Raw genomic sequence first — 17598 nt, 5'->3', positions numbered from 1 at the left:
AAATAATAAGTAACATAAGAAATTGGAGAGGATTAGAAGAAGTATGAATGTGCTGTTTTTTAAATTTTTCATATATAGGAGTCAGTAGATACTATCTAAAGCTAATAAATCTATAAATATAAGGTTTTATTATATTACTCACATTTACAAGAATTTATTACCACAGCTTTTTAGACCAGTGTATAAAAAATATAAAAATATTTACTGATAACAAGAAAATGCTCTTAGGCTTTTTTTATTAGTTGGTGTAAATGGCTCCATATATTTGACACTGCACTTCCACAAAGATGCACTGGTATTACTGAAGTTAAATACTATAGGACCAGAAAACATGAATGAAGGTTTTGTTTCCAGAGTAAATATCAGTCTTTTCAATTCCCTTTAATATACTTACATAGCGTCTCTTCCCCTAGTAGCTTTAAATGGTATATTGAATCTATTTTTTGACTCTCATTACCAGGGAATTTAAGAAATTATCAGCATATTCATTCAACTGTGACATGACAAACAAGAAAACTTTTTAGGTACAGGCAAATCTCTACCTCCTCCTCTTCTTCTTCTTCTCCCCCAAAACCCCAACATACACAAAAATCACCATGCTTCTTGCTTCCTTTTTCCCCAAAAGTCTATGGATTAAAGACCAAAACAGTTGTTTAATAGTGCCCTTGATCCTTTCAACCTAGCAAAAGATTGATTTAAAAGCTGACAACCTGGTATATTCAGGGTAAAGTCAACTCACTGTTGCAGAGAACAAAGGACAAATTAACAGAGAACATTATTTTACAGCATGGTAATGACATTCGAATAAACACTGCCAATTCAGTCTGCCTGGATCATCCACCTAATGAATCACGAAACAAAATGATTTGACAAAAAGAAAAAAGAACACGCTGAAGAAAGAAACAAAATATTAAATATCTTATGAACTAATATGCTCATCAATATTCCTCTACCTCTTCATGTTAGTTGCACCGAACGCCTTTTATTGTATCACTGATTATCAGTGTTAATGTATCCTATCAATATTAGTACTGGATTGTATTAATAATTACCAATAAAAAGTGAAAAACAGTAAAGTTAGAACAGAATCCATAGAATAAAAATGCTTTCTAAGTTTGTCTAAATATTTTTTCTACTAAGAAAATATACAAAGTCCAATATAACCAATGCTGCATATTATTCAGAAAACAGAACTTCATTTTTGTCTCATTTTAGTGTCAATAAAATTTATTTCACAGACTCTGATTCGTGAACAGGCAATGCTTTGTGCTGCAAGTCAAACTTTCCTATGATTACCATTCAGACATCAGTAATCAGCAGCTCCTGATTTGTAAAATAAGCCGGACAGCATAACATAGTACTTAAGAGCATCAGACTGGAATCAGACATACCTGGGTCGGCATCGCAGCTAGGTGATCTTGAACAAGTTACTTAGACTCTCTACGTTGTTTCCTCATCTCTAAAATAGCAACAAAAACACCCACCTCATAGGATTGCTGAAACTATTAAGCTAAGAAAATCTATGTAAAATGCTTAACACATCATCTGGTGCACAGTAAGTACTCAATAAACTGGGATAATAACTTATTGTCATTATCGAGTATTATCGCTATTGCACCCCATGCCAACCACTCAGCTCAACCATTCGGTGAGTTCACTGGTGGTGTCTAATCACAGTAGTTTAGACCAGAGCTTCTCGAACTTTCACGTGCACACGGATCACCTGGGGATGTTGTTAAAAACGCCCACTGTGATCCCGAAGGTTTGCTGTGAGGGCTGAGGCTATGCACTTCTAACAGGCTCCCAGCTGATGCTAATGCTGCTGGTCTAAGAACTACACCTGGAACATCAAGAATCTGAACCACCTGGACACTCTCCACCATCCTCACCATCACCCCCCAACTCACACACATGCCCACGTGTAGTCGCTGAAATTCAAAACATTGAGTTCACAATGCAACATTATCATCCCTATAAAACTAGAACTCTCCCTTTAAAAATGGTAAAAACTATGAATCACTCAAGATCATTGCTAAACACAAAATACAGTTCTAAGAAAGGTAAGGAATATGCTTAACCTGTGGAAAGAACTTAGGTTTTTGAATCAAATTGGCCTGGGTTCAAACCCTAGCCTCATTAGGTCCTAGCTGTTTATTATGGCTTGGGATTAATTACAAACCTTACAAACTTCAGTTTCCTTATTTGTAAAATGAGGATAATAGTAGCTATCTAAAAAAAATTTAGATATCTCAAATAACAGCTGTCTCAAAAATAATTAACATTTATCTGTCTATCCCGCAGCCTGACCCAGAATAGATGCTGCAAAGACGTCAGCTGCCTCTCCGCTTTGGAATTCACTGTTTTGATCCCTTGGCTAATGTAGTGCTTTCTGGCTTGCTTTCTGCTTTCACTCAACTTTGAGGCCCTTCTTCTCTCTAGCAAACTATCTGCACAACTGCCACTACTGAAAGTCCTTTTCATACTATTTCAAGCCACCAGAATCAGTAATTTCCCGAGAGAAAGAACCTTGTTTCCTCGCATGTTCTGCTAATCCTTCTGACTGGAGTCTGGAAGGAAACTGTTTTCCACATGGCTTGTCTCTTTTCTAAACCCCCAGGCTCTGTCTTCTCACAGAGATACACAAATGAAAGTGGCAGAAGCCGTCTCCATCTCTGTCTCTGTCTATAAAAGAGTCTGCAACTATCTTTTTCATTATGGAAAACCAGCCATGCACACCAAGATAACTTTGCTGTTCTTTTTTAGTTGCAAAAACTGAAATTGATTCTATTTCTTAAGGAAGCTATAAAACGTACACACACACACACACACACACACACGTTTTGTTGTGGTTTCCTGTCACCAAGCAAAAATTATAAAATGCCAAAAAAATCAGTTGCCCAATATAACTCTGTGCTCTCATTTATTCAACACATATTTACTGAGTACCTGCCATACCCAGCGCTAGGTCAGGTACCAGGGGTACATGGGTGACTAAACAGACATGGTCCGTGCCCTTGAGGATCTAACTATCCCAACCTTCTCTAATCTTATTCCCAAAGCCAGGACACACTTCCAGCTAGTCCCAGTTCCCAAAATCTAGCCAAGGCCAGGGTAGGACAACTCAAAGCTGCATCTAAACAAGCCAAAGCAAAACTGTTGGAGACTCACCCTGACCACAATTCTCTGCCAATCAGATGAAATGCACCACCAGGTGAAACCTGTAAATAGAGGTGGTCTCAATTATGCCACCAAACAGTGGTGGAGCCGGCTCACTATGCCGTCCTAGCTAGAACAGAGCACAGCCCCCTAGAGACGCAGGTCCTGTGGCAGCTTTAGTGTGGGGAGACATCCCACTTGTCTTCCTGCAACACACCTACCTCTTCTCCCTGACCATGGGCAACTACACAGGCCTAAAATCTGCCAGAAGCTTTCTGAAGTCCACCAGCACATTGAACAGTAGATAGCTATAATAATTTCACTAGCCATGCAAGCCATGTTTAATATCTTGCTACCTAATTTGCAACTACAATATTCATGTTTAACATTAACATTATAATATTTAAAAATAGATACCGAGCAAGATGAAGCCAGTTTCATTCACCAACTTTAAGTCTATTAAAACTTTTGCCTAGCCAGGTCTCTCCATTCCTAAGCTCACCGGGTATAGAGCAGCCATTGCGAACAGAATCATCTCGATTAAGAATTTAATGTAAAAGGCATCAGAAAAACATAATCAGAATATGGGGAAATTATATGATCAGATAATCAGTAAAAGCCTCAGATGCAGATTAATTTATTGTTCACAATGATGAGTCTTAATTATGTCCATGAATTGCTTTTACAGAAGCCTAGGTAGGAATTAAGAGGAAGATCCCTTTTATCACACAAAAACACATTAAATCTCATTTCTTTTAAACTGAAAGATGAAAAGATATCTTTTGCTTTTTGTACCATAATAAATATATAATAACCCTATATTAACCATGGATATCAAACACACACACACACACACACACACACACACACACACACACACAGACTATGATAATCTTATCAACAAAGAAACGGACATATTCCCAATAATCCACAACATGTATTCAAAGAACTTAAAGTTCTCTGATGTTTCAATAGATATGTGTCAAGGACAAATCAAGGATCAATTTAAGGCCATTTTCTAAGTAGTCAGTTTTAAAATTCAGGAGTAACCACAACTTCTTAGATAATAACTTGGATAAAAATCACCCACAGTCCTTTCCAGAAAGCAACTTAAAAGGGTCTTCTAGGAACCAGACGAAGTGGTGAGTGACTTTAGGGTTAATAATTTAGACAATAGGCTGGGTGCAGTGTCTCATGCCTATAATCCTAGCATTTTGGGAGGCTGAGGCAGGAGGATCACTTGAGGCCAGGAGTTCAAGACCAGCCTGGGAAACACAGTAAGACTACATTTCTACAAAAAATAAGAAAAATGCCAGGCACAGTGGCATGTGCCTGTAGTCACAGCTACTCGAGAGGCTGAGGCGAGAGGATTGCTTGAGCCCAGGAGTTCAAGGCTGCATACTTGGATTGGCTGAATACTACAGGCCTGAATGCATTTAAACATCTCTCTGCTTCGTTTCCTCTAAGATAATTTTGAAGATAGTACATCATCATATTTTAGACTGGTGATTCCCAGAGGGTAAACTATGCTGATGAACTACAAGGCGATTTTAGGTGGTTTACAGATTCAGCATGGAATAACACAGAATCCCCTGGTAGGAAAGTTAAACCCCTCACTCTGACCTGATCACATCGAACAGAGTCTCAGCTTTGTAAGATCATGTCTTTAAACCACCCCCCCACACACACAAAAAAAGAAAGGAAAAGACAAGGCAAGCCTCTTATTCAGGGTTTTTGGCAGTCAGTGACATCTATTTAGGATTGAATAACACTACCTGGTTTTTACTTTTTAATTTTTATTGGATATCTACTATTTGTGGCACATAATAGTTTTCCATTTAATGTAGAGGTATATAATGTTTCCTTTTTAAATATATTTACATATGGTTTTAAAAAAAGGTGAGATACACTAAATAATAATAGAAGTGGTGGAATACAATCATGGCAAAAAGCTTGTAGATGGTATCTGAATGACTGATATTTGGGGAACACTGTTTGAAAATACTTGTAATGTATGGATTCTAACTACTGGGTTTGAATACCAGTTTTACCACTTCCTTGCTGTGTGACTAGGCAAGTTACCTGAGGTTCTTGTGCTTGTAAAATGGAGATGATGATAGTACTTACTTCAAAGGGTTATTATGAGGATAAATGGGTTATTACAGGAAAAGTGCTAAAATGGTACCTGGCATATAGCAAGAATTCGGTATAAATTAGTTATTACCAGTAAAAATACTAGTACTTTATAAATATATCTAGGTTAATAATTACACATTCAAACTCAACCCTCTTGCCAGTGAATTGCAGCATAAGGTAAGGAGGCTTGCTCATGGACTTTCGTGTAGGTAAAGAGGAAAGCTCATTGTGTTTTGCTTTGTTTTATTAATTAAACATCAACCAACTGAGGAGTCTTTTAAACCCTTGTGACTCCCCAGGAAGCAGAAAATAAAATGCACTATATCTTGAAGTCCATATTATCATTTCCTTCCCTCCCTACTTAAAGATCCAATATTTTTATTACTAAGAATTAAAAATAAGGCTACCATTCCTTAACCCATATGATACCAATCAAGATGTATTTACGAGTTACGTGGTTCCTTCCACATTTTTATCATTCTATCCAATTCATGCAGCAACTCAAGAATTGCTGTTTTCTTGAATGTTAGCACAGTTAATGACTTTTTGTTTAAATGATAGCCACTTTCCATGAAATGAGTTTTGTAAAATCTGCTTGAATATAAAAGGCAAATGAGCATCTCTTATTTATCTTTTCTTCATATAGTTTTTCTCTGTCCTTGGCCTCCAGGGGAATTCCTCCATTTGTTCATACAGCTGATGAATCATAACATGCACTGGGAAAGTCACTTCATATTAATATGGTATCCCTTCTTCACTCTATTTTATGGGCATTTTGGACCGAAATAGGGAAAGATAGGGGAGGAGCATTGTGTGGTAACATGGACTAGGGATCCTTAAGGTCCAGCCAAGCTCCATGTCTGCTCTCTGTGGACTAACACAGCCTCCTGAAAAATAAACTTGAATTGATCCATATAGTCCCATGAGCTTTCAGCTCCTCTAGACCTCAACGAGACCAAAAAAAAAAGGAAGAAATAAAAAGAAACAACCCCATAACTAACATGAAGGAAAATGGTTAACAATGAAATTAATGCTGATTGCAAATGTAACCTTCAAGATGCACAGAGCCCAGTAATCCCTCAAAGAACAGATAATACAATCTGATTGCTTTTGAATGTCAAATGGGCCTGCAAGAAATAGCTACACAAATTGCCACAGCAAGCCATGTACTAAAAGTCTGTAAGTTAATTTCTAAAACCTAAGTGATGGATTGTCCCCACTCCTCTCAACTCTGAAAAAATTAGACCTTTACTTCTCCCATATCTTAAATGACTATGTACAGTACTCATACCTGCAGAGGCAGCTCTTCAGCATGAGTCTGAGACAGGACCAAAGTGCCAGAGGCCTAGGTGCAAACTTCAGGTCTGTGCAACATTGGCATGGTACTTAACCTTTTTGTGCCTCAATTCTATCATCTAAGCATGGGAATGTCACAGAACCCACCTTATAGGGTTGTTGAGAACTGTATCCAGCACTTGGTTAGTGCCATGCCAGTGTTAGGTATTTAAATCATGGTTATATGGGACCTTTACATGACTTCTTCAATATACTGAGATAGGTATTGCCATGTGCCCATTCTACAGATGAGGAGACTGCATGTTTCTGAAGGTTGTAACACTCCCAAGCTTAAAGAGCTCATCAGACAAGATGTGGCACCAGAGCTGCCCACTTGCACCACCTGAAACAATGTGGAGATTAAGAACAAAAGGACACATGCAGAAAAAGGTCTTCCTAATGACTATCATAGTTTTTTAAAGTGCTGATAACTTATGCTGATATTGCATAGTTTGTATGAATAGAACAAATTAACAGACTGAGATAAGGGAATGTACACATGAACAGAGAGTCTCCATGTATGATGTTTCCTACTGGCTGGCTCAAAGCATTCTCTCCTTATTAGTAACTTACTGTTGATATTGTATTTGTTAGTTTTGCATGTTCTGAAGGTACCTGACAAAAGTGAGCAAGAGCCAAAGTAGGCTTTGGGTAGAGTCTATACATACTTTACTCCCTGGCAGTTTAGCTATAGAGTACAAAGGAAATGGTGCAATTATTGTCCCAAAGAACAGTAAGTGATACCAACGAGTCCACCTACTAAAAGTGTTATCCACCAGCTGGTGATCCCACTGAGCTTTGGCGATTCCAACACACAGAGGTGGGGAAAGACAACTGGTTCATTCCATCAGCATAGCTGCCATCATATTCGATGAATAGAAATTTTGACTGAATATGTTTGTGGAAAGACAGAAGGAGAAAAGATTCAGAAAGGATTATGGACTCACACAGGGTAAGCTTTTCCTTCCTGGAACACCATAATAGATCAACTGTGAAAATGGCCTCAATTCTCAATGGCTTCAGCTTTCCACACCCTGAAAGCACTGCCTGAAACAACGTGGAGATGTGACTTTGCAGCTCCATTCAACAAAGGATGAGTGTGTATCCCCAGCTGGACTCTGGGCTGACCTTGAGACTTGCTTTTGCAGAAGGTAGGCTGTGTTAATTCTGGGCCTTGGCCTCAAGGGGCCACAAGCACTTCCTCTCTTTCTTTCAGATCAGGTGACCATCAAGAGAAGCCTTGGCTAGCCTGCTGGAGGATAAGATACCATACGTGGAGAAAATCCCAGGTCCCAACCGGTATCATTCCAGACCAGCCAGCCCCTGCTACACCCACACAAGTGAGCACTCCCAGCCAAAATCAGCAGAGTCACCTCCCAACCCATAGCTGACCACAGAAGTGGTCAGAGTGACCCCAGCCAAGGCCACAAGAACCACTCAGCCAACCTATGGACTTGTGAGCGATAATAAAAGTGTATTGTTTTAAGGTATTAAACTTTGAGGTGCTTTTAATATAGCAAGAGAGAACTAATACAGACATTGTTTCTCTCAATCCCTATCTAAGCATGTGAGGTCTCCCTATGGATATGCACTCTGCGGGTTAATACTTACCAAATCAGTTTCCTTAAGACACTACTTTTTTGAAGTGTTAATAGGCTTTACGTGGGGGGAGGGCATCAAATTAATGTGGGAAATGCTCCTAGTCTCTGCTAAGATGTGGCACAGTTCACAGTACATGGTAGTTGATCAATATGTGTTGAATGATATCAAGAAACTACAATTCTCCAAATATTATTTCCTCCAGTATAAGGGGCCAGAGTGACGCACATTTGGGAGCTCTATATGTTCACCATGCACATTAATTAGCCCACTGAAGATTCTGAGCATTGTTAGGGTAACATACATCAACAAAGTTCACTTTTTAATGTTAACTTCAATATTTCCAAATTTTTGGTTGGGGCAATTAGTATTAATATTATAGTCCCAGATGTAGGAGAAATTGCCAGTTATCACTCAAAATCCATTCTCCTCTTCATCATTAGTAAGAGAACCTCAATTTTATTCGGGTAGTATAAAAGCCCAACTAAGGACTACATTTCCCAGGCTCTCTTGCAGCTAGGTATGATCATGTGACCAAATACTGGTCAGTAAAATATAAAACAGAAGTGTTATATTGAAGGAAGACTGAAGAAACTGAAGGAGAGGCCTCAAGTAAGAGAGTTCCTTTCTTCTAATACCTTCCCACTGCACATCTGGATTTTGGACATGATGGCCTAAACTGACCCAGCTCACATGACCAGTGGAAAATGGAAGGCTCATGACTAGGATGGTGGGACAGATGATTTCAGATTATGAAATCAGGGAGTGGCTAAACCTGAATTTCTTTTCCATGAACTCCTATCTTGTTTAAGTCACTGCTATTTTACTTTTTTTTTTTGTTATAAACAGCCAAAACTAACCCTAACACATCAAAAACAGGTGAGGTGGCTCCTCAGAACACACCTTTAGGAATCCCTGACTAGATTTCTCATAAGTACCACGTAGCCAATTTTGAAAAATCATTTTTCCTACAAAAAAGGAGATATTGCTTTTATTTCTACATAAAGAAATAGTGACCATATTTGTTCTGTTCTTCAAAAACAATGCTAAGCACCTACTTATCTAAATACCTACCTCACTTGTGGGGCTTTAGTTGATTATAACAACCATTTCCTGATGAAGAACAGAGAGCCAAATATTAGGAAGAAAAAATTCTGAGTGTATTCTATTTATGTGTCTATTTCTCCCCTTACTGCACCATTCACTGGATGAAAATGTACCTGGGCTTCCCATTTTGACTTTTCCTTGTGGCTCCTCTTTAACTATCCCATTGTAAAGACATTTACAGTCATCCCTTGGTATCCATGGGGGACTGGTTCCAGGACCCCCCATAGATATCAAAATTCAGGGATGCTCAAGCCCAGTATATAAAATGGTATAGTGTTTGCATGTAACCTATGCATATCCTCCAGTATATGTTAAACCACCTCTAGAGTACTTATAATACCTAATACAATGTAAATGCTATGCCAATACAGTATTTGTCATACTGTATTGTTTTCTATTTGTATTATTTTTGTTGTTGTATTGTTATTTTTTACATTTTTTCCAAGTATGTTCGATCTGCGGTTGGTGGAATCTATGGATACGGAACTAGCCAGCATGGAGGGCCAACCATATTTGTTTAAATTTTTTTCCTCAGGGAAATGCAGAAAATAAATCACTTTGCCAAGAAGGCCAGGAAAACAATCATTTGTGTTGTGGCTAAGCCATAAGGCTCCCATCATAAACACAAGCAGAGCCTGCACAGCTTTGCTCTCACAAAGCCATTTGGGGGAAGATTTTTATGGCAACAGCTGAAATGTTTCTACCAAAACAACACCTACACTTTGCTAGAGTTATTTTCAGAGGAGAAGGTTTCCCCTACTGCTGTTTAAATGGTCCAAATGTGTAGTTAAAAGCAAAGGCTTGCAGTGAGTCTGGCAGCCCCACCAGGAGAGCTTCTCTGCCACTTCTTGGCCGGGTGACCGGGGGCAGATCACTTAACCTTACTGACTTCAGGCCGCATGGTAAAAACAGAACCTTGCACCTTAGAGAGCCATCCTGAGAACTGATAAGACAATGCATGTTTAGCACCATGGCTACATAAGTGTTCAAAAAATGGAAGCTATATTAATTTGTACCAAATTTGATGATCAATATGTTGAATACATTGGGAAATAAAGATATAAGAACTTATGGATAAGCCATATTTAAAGACATCACATTAACAGTCACATAAAAATACAAATGTGCTTAACAGTGTATGTGTAAAAGCCATGGAACCCTATTTATCCACAGACCACTTACTCTGTTTTTCTGTAGGACAGGGTTATGAAGAGGAAGTCAGTAAAAACTCTCAGAATAGCTAAAACTAGGTGTCATAAAGTCCATTTACTGGAACTCTATATTTAATTCATGAATAATGATAATGATGTTGAGCATTTACCAAGTGCTAGGCAATGAGCAACATATTTCTCATAAATTATCTGCTGTATTTGTCTTTCACACTACACTCCTGGAGGTGTGTCACAGACACTACGATGCGACACCCAAACCCCACTTCTGGACTGAAGAACCGATTCCTCTGCTACTGTGAGCGATGCAGGCAGAATGCCCTCCGCTGTCAGCCCTCTCTGGAAAACTGCCTTCAGCTGGAGAAAGCTGAGCCACTCAAAGTCAAGCACCTCCAATGGTCAACATCAGTGAATAAAGATCCAACCTGCTTCAGAGCTCCCCAGGGAGGGCTGACAAAGGCTTAAGACTGCATCTCAGCTCAACCTCTCCCTCTGCCCAGTCCTGAATCTGTCCTTTTCCCTCCACGGATGTTGATCTCAAAAGTACTCAAGAACAAATCTCCAGTTTGCTTCCCAGGAAATCCAAAGTGAGACAACACAGGTACTGAAATGACTTTCAATTTTAGATTAAAAAAAAAAAAAAAAAAAAAGAAAGTCATGGGTTAAGAAACTTGCCCAGAATCACACAGCCAATGAATGGTCTAGTTAGGACTGGGACCCGAGCATTCTGACATCAGAGCCTAGGCTCAAAACCACTCTACTGCTCAGACAAGTTTACTGGATGAGTGATGTCCAACACACTGGGTAACCTGGATGTTGTCCTCACAGTGGATTGCAAGAGGCAAATTAGGAGGGGAGAAAGAGGTGCAAGAGAAGGCAACCTTAATGAACTGTTATCAGTCAAAGCCAACCAGAAAACAGAAATTACTCCGGGTCTTCCAAACCAGGGCACTGGTTACAGAGGTGACAGATGGCTGAGAGACCACAGAGAGACAATGAGGCAGCCCAGAGACAAGCAACTGTGGGGAGCTGCGAGCTTCCCTAACCAGAGGGGTAATGGAAGGATGTGGTGTCATCAGAGCCCAGAGGCTGCAACCAACTGCCAGAGACTAGGACAATAGCACAGGATGCTGTTGAGAAAGAGAACGCCTGGTGAAAGCAGAAGCCATGGAAGACACACAGCTGTTTCTAGAGATACCAAAGAAAGCTAAGACAGGGAGAGACACCCGGCCTCTCCCTCCTCTGGCCTTCCAGTTTCCCACCAGTGCTTCCTGTTGGCCAAACTTATCTGGAGGCCAGAAAGCTTGGGAGCCTGGGGAATGTGATTCCCTGAAATATGCAGCAGAGCCGGAAAAGGTCATGGAATGGATCTAAGAACAAATCTGTATCTGAGCAGCCCAAAAATACAGCTCATCAACTGACAATGAGGAAGGACAGAGAAGCACTCTGAGGATAGAATACAGGAACTAAAACAGCAAATCTGTCTCAAGCAATTTCATTTAGTGGCAAGTAACCCTACATACACCAGCAACCCTAAGCACGCAGTAACAGTAACACCTTCCACTTACACAGCTCTGTGTAAGGCATGGTACTATTAATATATTACTGCACATTCAATAGCTGATATGTAAAAGGATGAGGCTGAGAAGTTTCTATTATTCAGTTTTAGCAAATCATAAAAATGCATGTGATATTCTGGAAGTATTTCCATCACGAAAATAGCTAGTTTATTTGATAGTGTCTACATGGGTAGACTTTCACTATCAAAATTTTACTTACATAGCACAAATTGTTCCTTGCCACTGTCAGCTAAATTAGGTGTTAATTTGTACCTGCTATTCTAGAAGGCTAGATCTGCCTTGACAATTTTACCTTCTGTTTGACAAGGTAGGAGTCACAACACAAATTCTTTCCTCTCTTCTTAGAAGTCCTCTGCTGACTTCTCTGATGCAGCAGAAATTCTTGGGGGGAGGGAAGGGGCAGAGCAGAGAAAAACTCTGAAAACAAAAGTGTGTTACCAAGGATCTCCAGTCACAGTATTCAGCAATCACTCAATGTTTAACAATCCTCACCATTTGCCCTTCCAAAGACATCTAACAAGGCATGACTATTCTCTAATCTTCCTATTTTAAAAACTATTTATATTGCAGTATGTTATACACATTAAATTATCTATACCCAGGAGGAATGTGATCTGTTCATATATAAAGGTTGCAAATACATTTCATTCCCGTCCACCCCCCAAACAAGGTAACTGAGATAATTACAAGCCAAATGGTTTGAGAGAGGATCTAGGTTTGAGACTCAGCTTTGCTCCAGCTGTGTGGATTTAAGCGGGCCAACTAACCTCTCTGGGCCCACTCCCTCATTTCCAACATAATACAGCTACAACTAGATGATGGCCACAATCCTTTCAACCCAGAATGGAATGATCCCATAGAAAGGCAATAAGTCCTGTGCAGAACCAGATGAACTCTCTCTTCCTTGACATGGCCCAAGCATCTATTTTTGAGGCTGCTTATCAGAATTAAAAATACAGTCCGTGGCCATGGCATAGGGAAAATTCTGATCTCATTCCTCGCTCAGTTGACTGTGATCTCACCCAGCAATTCCTAAGGTGGAATCCAGGGTAGTATGACTGCAAGAAGAGCACAATTCTTCTCCCTCCCCGTATCCATGCCCTCTGCCATGTAACCTGGCAATACCCTCCACACTGGTATTGGCCATGTGACTTCCTTTGGCCAATGGGGTATTTATTAGCAAATATGATGCAAAAAAAGGCTTGAAAAGTGCTTGAACAACTAGGTTAGCTCTCGTTCTTGCACCTACCTCTGCCATAGCCAGGAGAACATGCTAGCTCTAGCACACCTGAGGATGAAAGACACATATAGCAAAGATGAGTCATCCTGGTCTTTCTAGCCGAAGCCATCCTACATCAGCCAAGAGCTAGCTGAGGCCCCAGACACATGAGCAAACCCAGCCAAGAGTAGTCTGCCCAACCCACAGCTGACCACAGACACAAAAATGAGATTAGCTGAAATCAGTCAAGCCCAGATCAAGAGCAGTTAAACCCCCAAATTTATAAGCTAAATACATTTTTAATATTGTATCTCACCGAAGTTTTGTGGTTGCTTATTACGCAGCATTATTGCAGCACCAGATAATGTTCCTTAGAACACTAGTCCTCAGCCAGACTGTAATGACTATTTCTAAAACAAAGATTTTTTAGTGGTAAAACAAGTTTAGGATATCCTGCATACCTTAACATACATCAGTGCTTTTAGGGATCTAGAATTCCCACATTAAGGAAGTCTATTTAACTTTGTCAAACCCATTTTACCACAGACCCCCAGGTATGATTCCCTATTCGAATTCTCCACTAGCCTCAGACCCCAAGACTGGTTTAAACCCCTATCCAATCTTTTTGCTTATCAGGCCATGTATTTATTTTCTCCTCCAAGATGGTTAATGGATCCTTCAAAAACAAACAAACAAAAAAACACCTTAAAAGCATTCTGACATCAAAAATGTTTATACTGTATGTATATAAGAAAAGTCTAATTAGAAATGAAAGATAAATGCTCCACAAATACCTAAACTCCATACCTAGTCTAATTTCAACTTTCTCTCCTATTTAAACTTTAACAAAAGCGTAATGCTGACCTTGCCATTTCCCTCCTCAACATTCTCCAGAGGCTCCCCACTGCCATCATCTTATTATAATTGTTGTTGTAAAAAAATTAAGAAGTGTTAGGCTGAGATGGCACCTTGGGTTCCTAGGTAACCAAACTAAAACCCAGCTCAATGTAAATAGTAAAATGAAACTTAAGCTTAACCAATCAGAAACTGTCCACTAACCTCTAACTAGGGACTTTCCACTTTAACCAAGTATTTTCTTTGCCTTGCCTTCCTGGAACACCTCATACAAGTTTTCCCCGTGTGCCGCCCTCAGTGGAGCCCTGAACCACTTACAGCCTGGTGCTGCCCAATTCATGAATTGCTGTTTGTCAGCTCAAATAAACTCTTTACATTTTTAAAATGTCTATCTCTTAACATAGTTTACAAGCCTTTGGTGCTCTGGGCCCTGATTCTTTACACATTCCATCTCCTCTCTACCCACATCCCTCCCAAGAGTCCATACTATCCATCCTGAACCATTTCCAATTCCATCCAATGGCCATTAGCCACTGCTCTGAAACTCTCAGTTTGGTCATATTTGAAGTAAACCTGAATCATGCAGCTTTGAAATAATATGATGTAAAAGCAATAAAATGGTCTCGCATGCATTTGAATCAATATAAGGCCCCCAAAACATTAAAATTCTTCAAGAATTGTGGTTTCAATGCTGGCTGGGCTAAGGCAACTGTACACCCTGTTTACAGAGTGACCACAGGGTGGCACCATATTAGCTGGTAAATGGAAACAGCCACCATTTTTTGACAGAATTATTCTTGAATTGTGGGAATTCTGAATTTTAAAAAACTTCAGAAATGCAACCCTCACATAAAATGTGACCTCTGAACATGGAGTTACTTGTGATGGAAACTCCTCCTCACTCCTTAACCACACCCAAGCACAAACACACACAGAGTTTGTCCAGCTAACTTCAATTCACCCTTCATGTATCAGTTGAGATAGTTCTTCCTGGAACCATTCCCTGACGTCTCTACGAACAGGTTGCCAGACCCCATCATCATAGAATTTACCTGATATTAACATTTTTCTGCTATAAATGCCTATCACTTAGTCTAAACTCCTTGATAGGAGAGATCTTCTATTATTCCATTTTAGGCGGTTCACAGATGATCAGTGAATATCAGCAGGTGGGTGCATGGGTGGAAGGATAAAGGGATAGATAGAAGGTGAAATGAATAATCGGGATGCGCCACTGAATACAACATTACTAATGTCTGCTGTACATTCTCCCCCTGCCCAACCTCAAAGAAAGATAATTGCAAACACTAGGCAACAGCAGGGGAAAGATGACAAAAAAAAAAAAAAAAAAGAACATGATAATTATATCAGCTGGATAAGAGTAACCATTATGAATTTAGAATTAATGTAGACTCACATTTTTTGAAGTAAGGGCATTGTCAAAAATATAAAAGACGACCAGGAAAAAAAAAAGTAGGATGCAGTAGTGTCTTTCATTTCCTAATCAGAAAAAAGTATTCTGAAGACGTATCTTTATTTTTTAGAGATAAACATTTTAACTCATTTGTTGAGAGTGAAAGATTCATTCCAAGACTTGTGCTATGTAACGAATGTGAACTCTCTGATGCAGCAAGCAAAGATATAGTGAAGGACTTTCTTTAGAGCTCAGTGGTTCAGATTTCCTGCTTCCCATCACAAAACTCACCAGAGAAATATTTTTGTTCTCATTCACTTTCACCTTGGACGCTAAGTTCACTATCTCAGTTACCCCCTGAGTTGTCCTCTTTAATAAGGACAGAGAGGAGTGCAAACACAGCTAAGATGTTTTAAAACCAAAAAAGTCTCTGATGTTTCTTCTCACGTACCTTTTGACCTCAGACTAAACACAAAATATACCTCTGGCCCTTTTAGGTCAGAGCTCAGAAAATAGCTCTGCCATTGATTTAAACATCCAACCGATTGACACCATGTGTAGCCTTAGGAAATGTCACATGGATGATCTTTTGGCTGTGCGTGTGTACAGCCTTGTTCTCTGGGATATCATTTTATTTGATCTTTCCTTTAACCCCTTAGATACTATATCTGAAAACAAGGGTTGTATTAGTATTTTCACAAGCTAGAAAAATACAAAACAATTTTCTGTGGATTGTTTTATCCCTAAAGTTAAGCAAAGGCATAATCTGCTAATGCTGATTTTCAGGTGTCTTTGTGTCATATTTCCCTGCTGTCTGAACTCCTATCAAAAGCCCCACCTAAAAATACTAGTAAGAACCTGACCATTAGTTGTGTCACCAGCAAACACCTCAATGGTGGTAGTAGGACACATAGCAGTTGGTTCTCCCAAATATCAACCTTAAAGACAAAGACGTGCTACAGTCCAACTTCTCTGAGCCTTTGAGCAGTTCTGTCCTTCGGAAACTTGTTAAACTTTCAAGAATTCATTTCTGCCTCCTACAGCCTGTTTTTCTGTGTGCATTCTTTCAAAAGACATCTGCATCCCCTGGGAAGAGATAAAAGTGATACCAAATAAAACCAAAAGCAAACCTCAGAGGGACTTCTCAAATAAATGCTCCCAAATAAAGAGTAATTTCTCCACTTTGTTCTTTCTTATCTCTCTTTCACTCCCCTACAAAGTTAAATCCCTCAAGGTTGTTTATCCTCTTCATTTGTAAAAGCCCCCACCGAGTAACCAAATCAAGATCCCTTTTGCAGAAGGAAGCTCAGTCAGCTAATCCCCGACAGTATGCACCAGCCACCAGGCTCCCAAAAGCATAACCAACCGCATCCATCCTGTGTCTCTTGCCAATGCTGTTCCTTACTTGGCCATGAGTAGTTACAGTCGGCCCCAGCAATTTCTGTACCCTGTATAGTATAATCTCCTAAAACATCAGCTGAGAGTTTAAAGGCCAACTTTTTAAATAGCATCCAATTAATAATCATAATAATAATGAAAGAATTGCCAAACCGCTGTGTGAATTCCGAAGCCCAAAGTGGAGGCTCAGCTAAATGAACCAAAACTATTCTTCCACCGTCCTTCCCACGCCCATCACTTTTTAACGTTCCATTTAGTACTGGAACTTTCCAGAACTAGATCATAAGAAATGTTAGGATTTTATATTGCAAATTCTATTCACTTTTTATTGAGCACTGACTTGGCCAGAATGTAAAGATAAAAATTATTGATAGCTGATCTCAAATAAGTCACAAAACCATTCAAGAAAGAAGCTTCTAAAAGAATTTGTTCTATTCAACAAATGTGTACTAATAAGTACCTGGCACTGTTCTAGGCATTGAGGATGCCATAGTGCACGATATAGCAGAGATTTCTCCTCTCATGGAACTTCCTTCTGGACGGGGGGAATGACAACAAACAAGTCAGTTAATGGTCTGGATATTGGAAGATATTAAAGGTTATGGAGGAAAAATCTAAAGTAAGGAAAAG

The 17598-nt window shown here is 39.5% G+C and overlaps 1 protein-coding gene across 2 annotated transcripts in view; it reads right to left on the bottom strand.

The window, feature by feature from the left end:
- PLCB4 (phospholipase C beta 4) overlaps positions 1-17598 on the bottom strand; it is a 316073-nt gene that overhangs the window by 255447 nt on the left and 43028 nt on the right. The window lies entirely within an intron of this gene.

This window comes from Lemur catta, chromosome 17 (genome assembly GCF_020740605.2).
Source record: "Lemur catta isolate mLemCat1 chromosome 17, mLemCat1.pri, whole genome shotgun sequence".
NCBI lineage: Eukaryota > Metazoa > Chordata > Mammalia > Primates > Lemuridae > Lemur > Lemur catta.
Note: the sequence above shows the minus strand (reverse complement) of the source record. Positions and strands in the feature narration are given on the sequence as shown.